Genomic DNA, 11353 nt, shown 5'->3' with positions numbered 1-11353 from the left:
ACTATTGGCAAGTTGCTCTCCATGGGAGTCGAACCAGTTAACACCGCCGTGGACAATGTATGAATGGGGGTGCCTGTTTTTCCAGAGGTTTGAAACACAGTGTGTGGTCAAACTTTTGAATTTTTGCCAAATTGATAGGTTGAAAACAATGATATGTCAGTGTGGCCCTACTGAGCTGTTCTCTTTATTATGAGTGAGGGAGTGTATTTTTTTTCACATGGTCAGGGACATCTGCGTTCTTTCATCTGTGCACTGATTCTTCGTGGTCCGTTTTTCTGTTGCGTTGCTTCCCTTTTTCTATATTGATGTCTCTCAGCTCTTTATATATGAAGGAGATTAGCCCTTTGTCTGGATTACGAGTTGCAAATATTTTCCCTAATTTATCATTTGTCCTTTGAATTTCCTTACTGTATTTTTTTTTTTTTTTTTTTTTTTTTTAACACGCAGAAGTTTTTACTTCACTTCTCCAGTGGTGAACTGCTGGTTTTCATAGACGGCTACACTCTGATAAAGCTGCCTCTCCCAAGCTTGGAGGTGAGGAGAGCCCTGACAAGAAACCCACCAGAAGTTCATCGTTTTTTATTTGTTTGTTTGTTAAGGAGGGTGCAGCTTTCCTGGGGCCCATGCGGGAATCGAACCGGCAACTTTGGTGTTATTAGCGCCATGCTCTAAACAACTGAGCCAACAAGCCACCCAACAGTTTTTCTTACGAATAAACATTTCTCAATGTGTTATTTGTACTTGGTGAATTTCCAGTGCCCTGAAATAGTTGTTTCTGACAATTTTGTCCAGTTCTAACATTATTTTTGGATGAGAGGATTTGCCAACCTCTTCACTCTGCCAAAGCTGGAAATCCTACCAGTTGTTGTTTTTAATGGAATTATAACCATGCTGCATCCACAGACACCCGAATTTAACTGGGTTAAAGCATTATGCTATCTGGGAACGCTATGGTTAAAATCAGCCCACGAATCCATTTCTTATGGAAACTTGTACAAATAATTAGCTGACAAACCCTTATTCGCCCAGCAAAAAGAACAGTGTGCTAAAGAGTGGGCCTTGGCAGGACAAAATAAGTCAGGGTGCCAAAGCCAGTGTCCACTGTCAGAAATCTCCAGAGACTGGTGTCCAAGGGGGTAATAGTAACGTGCTCTAATTATTTTAGAATTTCAAAAAGCCCGAGGAAAAGTCACACCTTTACTTGTAACAAGGCTGCCCAAGCAACACAGAATCTCCATGTGGGGACAGAGCCCCAGGAAGTAGTTTCCAGGCTCCCGGCCTCACATGGAAAGGTGCCTGGCTCAGGTAGTAAATGGCCATCAACTGTGATTGGATGGACATCAGCTGTGGCTAGTTGGCCATCAGCTGTAACCAGTGAGCCATTGGCCACTAATATAACTGCCGTGGCTACTCTAGCAGAAAAAATGGGGGCTAGCAAGAGGACGGTGGCTGAGCCTGCAAGCGGTGCAGTGAGGGTTGCGAACAGTGTGGCTCCTGCTTCCTGTTTCTCCAATCCAACCGCCAGCAAGAATATAGTGGTATGACTCCCCTATCTATGGCTCCGTGGGTGTTCCTTTTTGGCCTCACCGTGTCCTGCATTCTCATGTGGGGAGCCGGAGCTGAGACCCCGCCTGGCACCCTGCACGACAGTCCATGAGCTTTCCTTGGGGCTGAATTCTCACACTTCAGTGAGGGGGTGCACAGCCTCTCCTGCAGCCAGAAGCTATGCGAGCCATTAGCAGTGTTCCCATGGTTAACAGTGGGTGGACACACTCGTCGTGACATAATAAAAGCAGTTTGTCTTGTAGGCACAATGACCCCACCCTTGGGGTACCTATGGGTGGTAAGGAGGATAATTTTAAAGGAATTGTCTGTGGGAATGACCAGGAGCAGGAGCTGTGTGGAAGACGGGACACCTGGGAGAGTGACTGCAACACTTCAGATGCTGCCGTCACCTGATCCGCGTACTCACCCCCCACCACATCCTTACCTCAGGACATCTGTTGGCTAGACCAGCAGTTCCCCATCTCACTCCCTGCCCTGCCCTGCCCTGCCCTGCCCTGCCCTGCTCAGTCCGCCCTCTGGCCCTCTGCCAAATGACAGCCTGGTCTTAGTGGCACGGTGTTGAGCCCCTGAGAAGGGGCAGCAGGAAACACAGGCAAGACCGTGGGCAGCTAAGCCAGGGAGACAGAGCTTGCTTCCATCAGGAGGACGTAGCAGCAGTCATGCCAGTGGGCCAGACCACAACAGAAGGACTTGGGATCGGGCTGGGGTGAGGGGCAGTGACTTCTCAGCAGGATGGATGCTCCCAGGGCCTCGAAGGCGATGTCCAGCCCTGCGGGCCTGCTGGACTGAGCTGCCTGCACAGGACTCACCTGGAGGAGAAACAAGGATGTGTGAGGACAGGGGCTGAGTCTGGATGCTGGCAGGGTCACACTTGGCCTAGGGCCTGAGATGTCTGGGACGAGACTCCTGGCCCTGGGAACTCACCGATTCGTGACTAATCTCTCTCTCTCTCTCTCTCTCTCTCTCTCTCCCCCCCTCCCTCCCTCCCTCTCCCTCTGCTCTCGGGAAGCTCACACAAGCACAGCTCACAGCTGCATTTGTTGTAGGAAGTGTGTACCTGGGACAATGGCCTCCTAGGAGGAGAGCAGACCCAAGTCAGCCCTGAGAGGCTGGGAACGCTGTTCCTGGAGGGGTTTGCTTAGAGGGGCTTGTGTTACTTAATCTCACTAAAGCTCCAGTTTCTGCATTTGGGTATTTGATGAATGGAGTTGAGGGATTGTTGTCATACACCTGACCTCAGGTGACTGGGGTTTGGAGCTTGACAAATGGGGGAAAAAACATTTTTTACCTTCATTTTTTTTACTCGCCATTCCTTTAAAAGCCCCCAGGACCGGGGTTAGGGAACATGCTGGGAGCCAGGTACTGGTTCAGAAACCTTGGCCTGCGGATATCCAGTTCCTACTACCCTGTTTCCCCGAAAATAAGACCTAGCCAGACAATCAGCTCTAATGCGTCTTTTGGAGCAAAAATTAATATAAGACCTGGTCTTATTTTACTGTAAGACCGGGTATAATATAATATAAGACCGGGTCTTTTATTAACTTTTGCTCCAAAAATCGCATTAGAGCTGATTGTCCGGCGAGGTCTTATTTCGGGGAAACATGGTATCTGTCGTCTGCTGCGTTGGGGGAGGATGGCTGGAGCCTCCCAGGTTGTACCGCAGTGTGCAGGAGCCAGTGCGTCTGGCGCCCTCTGGTGGCCAAGGGCAGCATATGCGTCTGACCCGTTCTGCAGAGCTATTCCATCTTCTGTGCAGGGTCAGTGGGAAGGAAGTCTGGGGCTGGGAGCAGATTTTATAGCCAAGACAAGAGAGCTTAGGCCAGGCTATTACTACATGCTGGTTATTAGGTGCTTCCTATGTGCTGGCTATTATCATTCATTCATTCATTCCCCCAGTATATGCCAACCATCTCGTAGGAAGTCCTATCTAAGCAGGAACCCCATAAAGGGAGGGAGGGAATCGTGAGAACATCCAGGGTCTGGGGACAGTGAACGCGCAGCGCCTCCCACAGGGATGTGCACGCTGGGTGTGAGGACCAGCAAGAAAGCAGCTGGCTCGGCCAAGTGCAAGTAGGAGGATGATTGGAAATGAGGTCAGACAGGTATCCAGGCACAGATGGCGCAGAGCCTTGCAGACCACAGCAGGGCTGTGAGTTTAATTCTCAGGGCAGCAAACAACCATTGGATGTGCGTTGTTAGCAGATCACTCTGGTGTCTGCATGGGGGCACGGGTAGGAATGGGAGACCCGCTGGATGCCCAGGCGAGACATAAGCATGTCTGGCACCTGGATTGCTTCTTGGGGGAGAGAAGACATCAGATTCAGAATACATTTGGGGGTAGAGACAATAGGATTTGATGATCGGTTAGTCAAAGGCTGTCTCCTGGGTTTGGGCCTGAGCAATTAGGTGAGAGTGGTGCCACTTAAAGACATGGGTGAGGGTCAATTTGGGGGCCTGGGAGCAAAGGAGAATTCCATTTTGGACTTGCCAAGTTTGAGCTGCCTATGAGTAGTCTAAGTTGCGATGTTAAGTATGCCTGTGTCGGGCTCTCTAGCCTTTTCACCCTCTCCTTAAGTTTCTTTCATTACCCTCTTGGGTCTCTTTCTCATCGGAGGGCCACACCTCCCTCCCCCGACTTCCCAAAAGGAGAGTCCACCCCCAGAGCAATAATTCCAAACAGAAGGACAGAAGGCATCCATAATCTTCCACGGCCACACCTCAACTGAATGGCGAAGGCAGAGAGGAGGTTGGGATTCTGGGCTCCTCAGACTCTCCAGAGAAGAATTAGAAGAGGAAAAACATCTTTTATCACAAGCTTGCAGGTCGCCCTCATGTGGCTGGGCCCTTCCTCCTGTGGGAGTGGGAGATTCCAGGAGCCCGAGCCCCACAGCCCAGGGAGGGCCGAGTCCTGAGTCCTCCCTGTGCCCCCACCCCTGCAGCCACCCAGTACAGTGAGCCAGGCTCCCATGGCATCTTAGCATCCATCACCCGACACCTGCAAATCTGTCTCCCCTGCCAGTCAGTGAGCCCCAGTAGGGAGGCAGCTGCCACGTCTCCTTGCAGCCGCAGTGCCCGACACTGCCTGTCCTGGCCTCTGCCAGCTCGGGTTTCTCCACCTCGCAAACCTTGCTCAGAACTGCCCTGGCTTCCCCTCCCTCGGGCCCAAGTCTGGATACTGGGTCTTATCTCAGGACTGCAGTCATCTCTTCCAAACAGATGAATGGGAAGGACAAGGCTACTTTGGATAAAACTCTAATGAGACTTTGCTATTTTTAGAAGTATTATTTTTAGCTCTACAGATGCCACCAATAAATTATGTCTTCCTGCCTGAAGAAGTCCTGACCCCGATATAGTACAAACATTGACCCCAAATCGGGACCCAGTGGTATCGGACCCTGCCATGTCCTGTGCTTCTGTGTGGGAAGCAGCGGGAGGGCCGTGGGCCGCAGCGGGAGGGCCGTGGGCCGCAGATGGGATGGCAAGTCCTGTCAACAGAGGGGGTGAGGGCGCCAGTGAGACCCTGGCCCGGAGGCAGGTGTCTGGCGCGCTGTTCTCAGGCCTCCTCCTGCCCTCTGAGCATGAATGCACTGGCTCTCCCTCTCCTCTCCCTTCCTTTCCCCATAGTGTGTGTGTTCTAAAGACATCTGCCCTCTTCTCTGCTCCCTTCTTCTATGCTCTCCTTCTGGGGGGTCTTGTTCTCCCTGGTGGCTTCAAATACCTCTCCATGATGATAACTATCAACTCTCCATCCCCGCCCCCTGGCCTCTTTCCTGAACACCAGGCCAGCATTGCAGCCTGCCTAGTAGACCAGGGACAGGCCTGTCACAGCAGCCCCACACGCCCCCATGACTGCCAGACCTGCCCCTGCATGAGCACCATCCCCCAACACCAATGGGAGCTTACACACAACACAACACAAACGCAGCACAACACAAACACAAACAGGTGTACATGACACACTGCTCCTCTGAGCCCCTTGCTTGGCCAAAGGTGCCAACTCCCTCTGCCTCTCCCATCTCACTGCCCACTGAATCCTATTCCCCACCCCCACCCCCATGATGATTCCTTGTTGGTGTTTTTGCTTTCCTGCTATCCTCACTGCTTCGCCCCTTCCTCCCTGTCATCTCTCAAGAGAAGCAACCTTCTCCTTACTAGTTTCCGGCCTCTGCTCTCGAGAACATCCATAAAACTAAGTTTTCATTACAAAGTTCGTTACAAATGGCATTACATTCCTAAGTTATCTTTCTAAAACCTAGTTGGGCCCTGTCGCTCTCCACACAAAATCCTTAATGGTTCCTTCTTGTCTCCAGGACAAAACAAATCAAACTCCTCAGCCTGACGTTCAAGGCCTTTTTTGCCAATGACCTGCCCCGTCTTACTGTGTCTTTCCATGCTGCTCGCTCCAGTTTTATGTATGACTCGGTGTTCCCGGGACAGGGGCTTCTGTGCTCTGTCCCTGCTGTCCCTTTTTCCTGGAACTCACTCATCCATTTAGGCATTTATTTCACAAATATGTATTGAGCAACCATGGCATTCTAGGCACTGGGAATACAGGAAAGAGCTAAATTCTGGGATTTGCAATTTAGTGGAAGGGGAATAAGGCAATAAATAAACATGCCTCTAGTAAATTGACAGGTAGCAATAAATGCTCTGACGAGAAATACAGCATGATAAAGTGCAGAGCGACGGGGATTGCTATTTGAAACAGGCTGTTCCGAGATCCTCTCTGGAAGACGGGAAGGAAGGAAGGAAGGAAGAAAGGAAGGAAGGAAGGAAGGAAGGAAGGAAGGAAGGAAGGAAGGAAGGAAGGAAAGAACGAGGAGGCATGCAGATTTTCTGAACAGACAGCTCAGCTCTTGTCTCAACATCACTTTCAGGGTCTTTGGACATTCTCCTTAAAAACGCCTGTCAAACGCTCCATCTTTTATGAAAGGTTTCCTTTCCTCAGGCACTTTTGTACGTTCTTTCCCAGCTTAAGCCAATTCATTCTGCCTTGGGTTAGAGTCCATTGCTGACAACTCTGCTTTCTGCTCCAGTGAAGGATCTACTGATGTAATTAATGGTGTTTGTTGAGCAGCTCCTGTCTGCCAAGCTCTGGTACCCTCCATGGTGCTTGGCTCATGCCTGGTGTTAAGCTAGAGGGGCTGGCGAGTCACACAGACCGAAGTTCAGTTACTGCCTCTGGCATCTGGCTGCTGGCTACGCGCAGCTGGCAAGTAACTCAACCTCACCAAGCTTTGGGTTCTGTATTTGTAGAATGGGAGAATATACCCACCTCTGTTAGGTATTATCCTTATCTTATCTGCCTGGAGAGAAGAGTTTCCATTAGACCTTCATTTCCAGGTTCTACGGTGATTTTCTGAAGATCCATGCCGCCATCTTCTTTATGATCTCACTCTGGGGTCCCATCTTTCTTAGAGGAAGAACTTCTGCTTATTTTCTGAAATATCATGGACCTCAGAGAGGGTGCAGCTGGAAGGGAGGGAAGTGTTTTTCAGTGCTTTGTAAAGTGTTTTCCGGCCCCCTCCACTGCTGCCCCCAGACCCCACCAAGCTGACCTGACAACACCATGATCTTGACCATGACCAGATGAACTCGGGGGGGTGGGGGGTGGGGGGCAACTGGCAGCTGCATCCTCTGCCCTCATCATCCCAGAAAGGGAGGCCTGGGGAGGGTCTGCAGACACACAGCTGCCTCTTCCACACACAGGGTATCCACGAATTAAGGAAGCCTTGGCTTAACCCAGTAGATTTGAAAGGCCAGAGTTCAGGGAAGAGAGGGAGTCTTTGGGGTGTGCAGGACCCTTACAAAACAGCTCTACCTATCCCAGAGACCCGTGGAGAGTCCTGCATCACATCCTTAAGCAGGTAGAAGCCCGAGAATTTTCCCTTTTTCTGAGTGGCTGGTACTTTTCCTCTCCCACCTAGTTTCAGCTTCCCTGAGCACCTCCCTGTACCCCCCTACATGGCCACTGGGTGGCATTGTTGGATGCTGTTGGAATTTCAGGTGAAAAGCAGGCAGGCCGTTTGGGCTCCGAGTGTGGGGGCGGAAAACATCCCTTCCATTCCCCTTCCACCCGCCTAGCCATCCCTCATGCCCGGAGGCCCTCGTCCATTCCTAGATTGTTTCACTTTTCCAGGTGCATCTTGGCTCTGCAACATAAGAAAGTTGCCAAGATAGTGCCATCTCCTCCATCTTCTATCTTCCCTTTCCTCTTTTTCAAAGCCAGTCAGAGGCTGAGTCATCCAGAACCCCAGATCTGAGTTCCCTGGACAAGGTCCCGCTGCCTCTCCAGACCAGGGCTCATTCCAGCCAAGAAACACAAATATGTTATCTGGTATTTTTCTATCCAATCTTTCACTCACCTACTTCTATTTGCTTAGCATGCTGGGGAAGGACAAACCTACCATAAGTGGTATGTGTCCATCAGGCCTCTGCCTGTTCTGAAAGGTCCTCTTTGGGTCCCTTAGCCCATCAAATGTCCCATAATCTGTCGTTTCCCCCATGCCTAACTGAACCCCCTCCCTGCCGTTTTAGCCCATTTTTCTCTCTGTAGGCCTCAGCATGGAAGACTTCCTGCGTTCTCCTTGTAATGACCCTTCTTGGATTCAGAACATCGTTAAGATGCACTGAGTGTCAGGTTTGCACTGGTTTGAATTTTTTCAGGACTCATCTTTAAAGTGACTTGGCATCTTCAAAATTCCTTCCTCCCTTTTTAAACAGTGAGACGTGACGGGGCAACTGCAGACTTGGGGATCAAAGAGGCCTGGGCTTGAATCCCAGCTCCGCCACTTCCTAGAGCAGGTCACATGACCTCTCTGAGCCTCCATGTCCTCTCAGTAAGATAGTTACAATAGGAGCCCTTTAGATACTAATGGTCTGGTTCGATAACCAGGGTGAAGCCGAAGAGCTAGTCAGAAACAAGAAGGGGTCATATATATCATGTAGCCCAGCTTTCCCATTTTACAGATGTGGAAGTTGAGGCCCAAAGAGGGGAAGTAACTTACCCAAGGTCAAACACCCAAAGGTCACCTAGATCGTGGCAGAACTGGGGCTGGAACTGCCAGGCCAATGTTCTTTCCCTGGTGTCAAGTTGCTTCTCATTTGCTCGGTTCCCCTTCTCTATAGACCAAAGACAGTAAAGGGGAGAGGAGAAGGACAGGGGATTATAGTAACCATCGGGCCCAGACGAAGCAGCCACATGAGGTCACGTGAGTGGGGAGGAGCAGAGCCAGGACTCAACCCTAGACCTGTCGGAGTTCAGGTTTTAACCTAGTCCATCTGTTTTCAACCAGTTAGAGCCTTCAAAGCAGTTTACTTTGATGCCGGTATAGACCTCTAGGATGGGGGACAGAGGGAGGGCAGGGGATAACCGATCGTGAAGGGCTTTGCATGCCTTTTAGGACATGTAGGTCGTATCATAGCAATAGGGAGTCGATGAGGACCTCAAAGACAAGTGACGCTTTAGAAGGACCACTACAGCAACTGAGGGGAGAAGAGGTGAGGGAACAGCTGGTCTGAAAGCCGGGGACCGGGAAAGGTTGCAGCAGACCATGCTCTCTGGTGGCTTAAACCAGGGTAGCAGGAGCAGGACAGGGAATCAGAGAGAAGCGGAACAGATGTCAAGGCCCAGTGAGGAACTGGATTTGTCGGATGTCAGGGGGACAAGAGCTGATAGTCTCCCAGGTTTCTCCTTTGGGCAGCAGGGTGAAAGGTGACATCTCTCCCAACAAGGGGGACGTGAGGGCGAAGCAGGCCTAGGAAGTGGGGCTGATGGGTCTGTGGCTCCAGGGAGAGACCTGGGCTGAAGACAGAGCACCCAGGGAGCAGCCTTGGCCCAGCACAGGCCCGAGGTGCTGGGTCGAGCAGCCTTTGCTCCAGTCTTTGATCTGACCCAGGCCAGCTGGCTTGTGGGACTGAGTTGATTACGCCTGTGAACCAGTGGGGGCTCCATACAGATGGAGCCGGCTGAAGGGTTGGTGTAGAGCAGGAATTGTCCCTCTTACAGATGGGAGGAGGGGGCATTCAGAGCTGCCTCCACGCACATCCAGACCACCCTGGGAAACCTGAGTGAGCCACCAACACTTCAGGTGTTCCCGGGGATATGGCCTGGAACACAAAAGCTATGGATTGTCACAGCTCATCCTAAACCTCTCCCACTTCATTCCTAATAGAGAAGACATGGTGGCAACGCTGAGAGGATGACCTGCTGACAGCTGACACTGAGTGCTTTGGGACAGGCACCGTTCTAAGTGCTTTATATTCCAGCCATGCAACAACATTTATAGGCGAGGAACTGAGTCACAGAGCTAAAACATGGCAAGCCTGGAAGTAGGCCCTAGACCTGCTGGCATCAGTTGTACTTGAACCACACTATTCTGCCTTTGGGTGTTAATGTCAGGGGTCTGATGGTGAGACACCCAGCACAGTGTCTAACACAGAGCAGCAGCTCCAAAATGGAAGGGAGGATCTCCCCTCTTTAGCCATTCCTTAAAATAGTCTTTTGTTTGGCCAAGATTCGCAGTAGAGTGGGATGAGAGTGTAGCAGCTAATTCAGGACAGGAGCCAAGGCCCACGCCTCTGCACAGGAGTTCCTTAGAGGCAGCTGGAGTTAATCTCAGAAGGCTTCTTGGAGGAGGCAGCCTTGAGGTAAGTAGGGGGCTGGAACGGCTGCTCATTCCATTTCCAGGGGACGTCCTCAGACATTAGTCACGATGCACACTGGCAGCGATGACAACCACAAGAACAGTGTACTCTTCCACGCTGACCAGTTTTTTGCTTCTCCAAGCACGTTCACACATTTTCTCCTCTCCGATCCTAACAAATGAGATTTTAATACATACAAACAATGAATGTTCGTTTCCTTTCTTCTTTCTTTCCTTCCCTCCTTCCTCTCTCTCTCCAAACACTGTGAAGCAAGGGGCAGGTAGGGGGCAATGCTATCTTTCCTATTTTACGAGTAAATTGCGGCACAAAAGGTCAAGTGAGAGACCTTGGGTCACATGGCCCTGCATGCTGAGGCAAAAACCCAGACTGCAACCCTGGTCAGATGCTCTGCCTTATCCGCCCTGTGCCGGGGTGAGGGACGCTTGGCCCTGGGCCCTGCAGATGTGAGACACATCAACTGAGCTGCTTCAGGAAGGGGCACAGGGAAGAACCTTGCACGACTGCCCCGACTCCCTTGGTGTGAATAGTTCATTACCACCAGCACCAACCCCCTTCTAAAACAGACCTCCCGTCAAGTTGGACAACCTCCCCAGATGTGTGGATAAGTCACTGCGAGCCCTGTTTGGCTGAACCCATGTTCCTCAGACCAGGAACTGAGCCCCGAGGCCTGACCCCCAGCAGTGGAAGCGGGCAGCGGAACGCCACGGTGATTTGTGGAGTCAGCCAGTCTTGAGTTCCATCCCAGCCTCGCCACTAAATTACCCTGGACAGCAACTTGTCCTCTTTGAGCTTCAATATCGTCAACTATAAGATGGAGATAATGGCATGCTTCCCACAGGGTGCTTGCAAGGATTAAATCAAAGGACTTGTGGAAAGCTGTCAGCCCAGTGCCTGGGCTTGTATTCCACACGTCCCTGCCCTGCTTCCTGTGGGCTAGAGCGCGCGGTGCTGCCACCGAGCAGGGGGCGAGTGGGTTGGTTGGGGGAGCAAGTATCAGCAGAGGTGGCAGTCATGCAAGGAAGGAGCGCTGGTCCTCTGGGAGTGACACCTGGGAAGGGAGCTCGTGTAGTTTTCTGTGTATATGAATTGTGGTGGGAAGAACTAAGAGACCCTCCCTCCT

The 11353-nt window shown here is 51.3% G+C and overlaps 1 long non-coding RNA gene across 1 annotated transcript; it reads right to left on the bottom strand.

Moving 5' to 3' along the window:
• Positions 1 to 6052: 6052 nt before the first annotated feature.
• On the bottom strand, positions 6053 to 10378 carry LOC141568610 (uncharacterized). The gene is made up of 2 exons (XR_012491780.2): positions 8574 to 10378; positions 6053 to 7038 (listed from the first exon to the last, which is right to left on the bottom strand). It is a non-coding gene; the product is annotated as an uncharacterized LOC141568610 (long non-coding RNA).
• Positions 10379 to 11353: the final 975 nt, after the last annotated feature.

The sequence above is a fragment of the Rhinolophus sinicus genome, chromosome 7 (genome assembly GCF_057876585.1).
Source record: "Rhinolophus sinicus isolate RSI-liver-muscle chromosome 7, RSI-T2T, whole genome shotgun sequence".
Taxonomy (NCBI): domain Eukaryota; kingdom Metazoa; phylum Chordata; class Mammalia; order Chiroptera; family Rhinolophidae; genus Rhinolophus; species Rhinolophus sinicus.
Note: the sequence above shows the minus strand (reverse complement) of the source record. Positions and strands in the feature narration are given on the sequence as shown.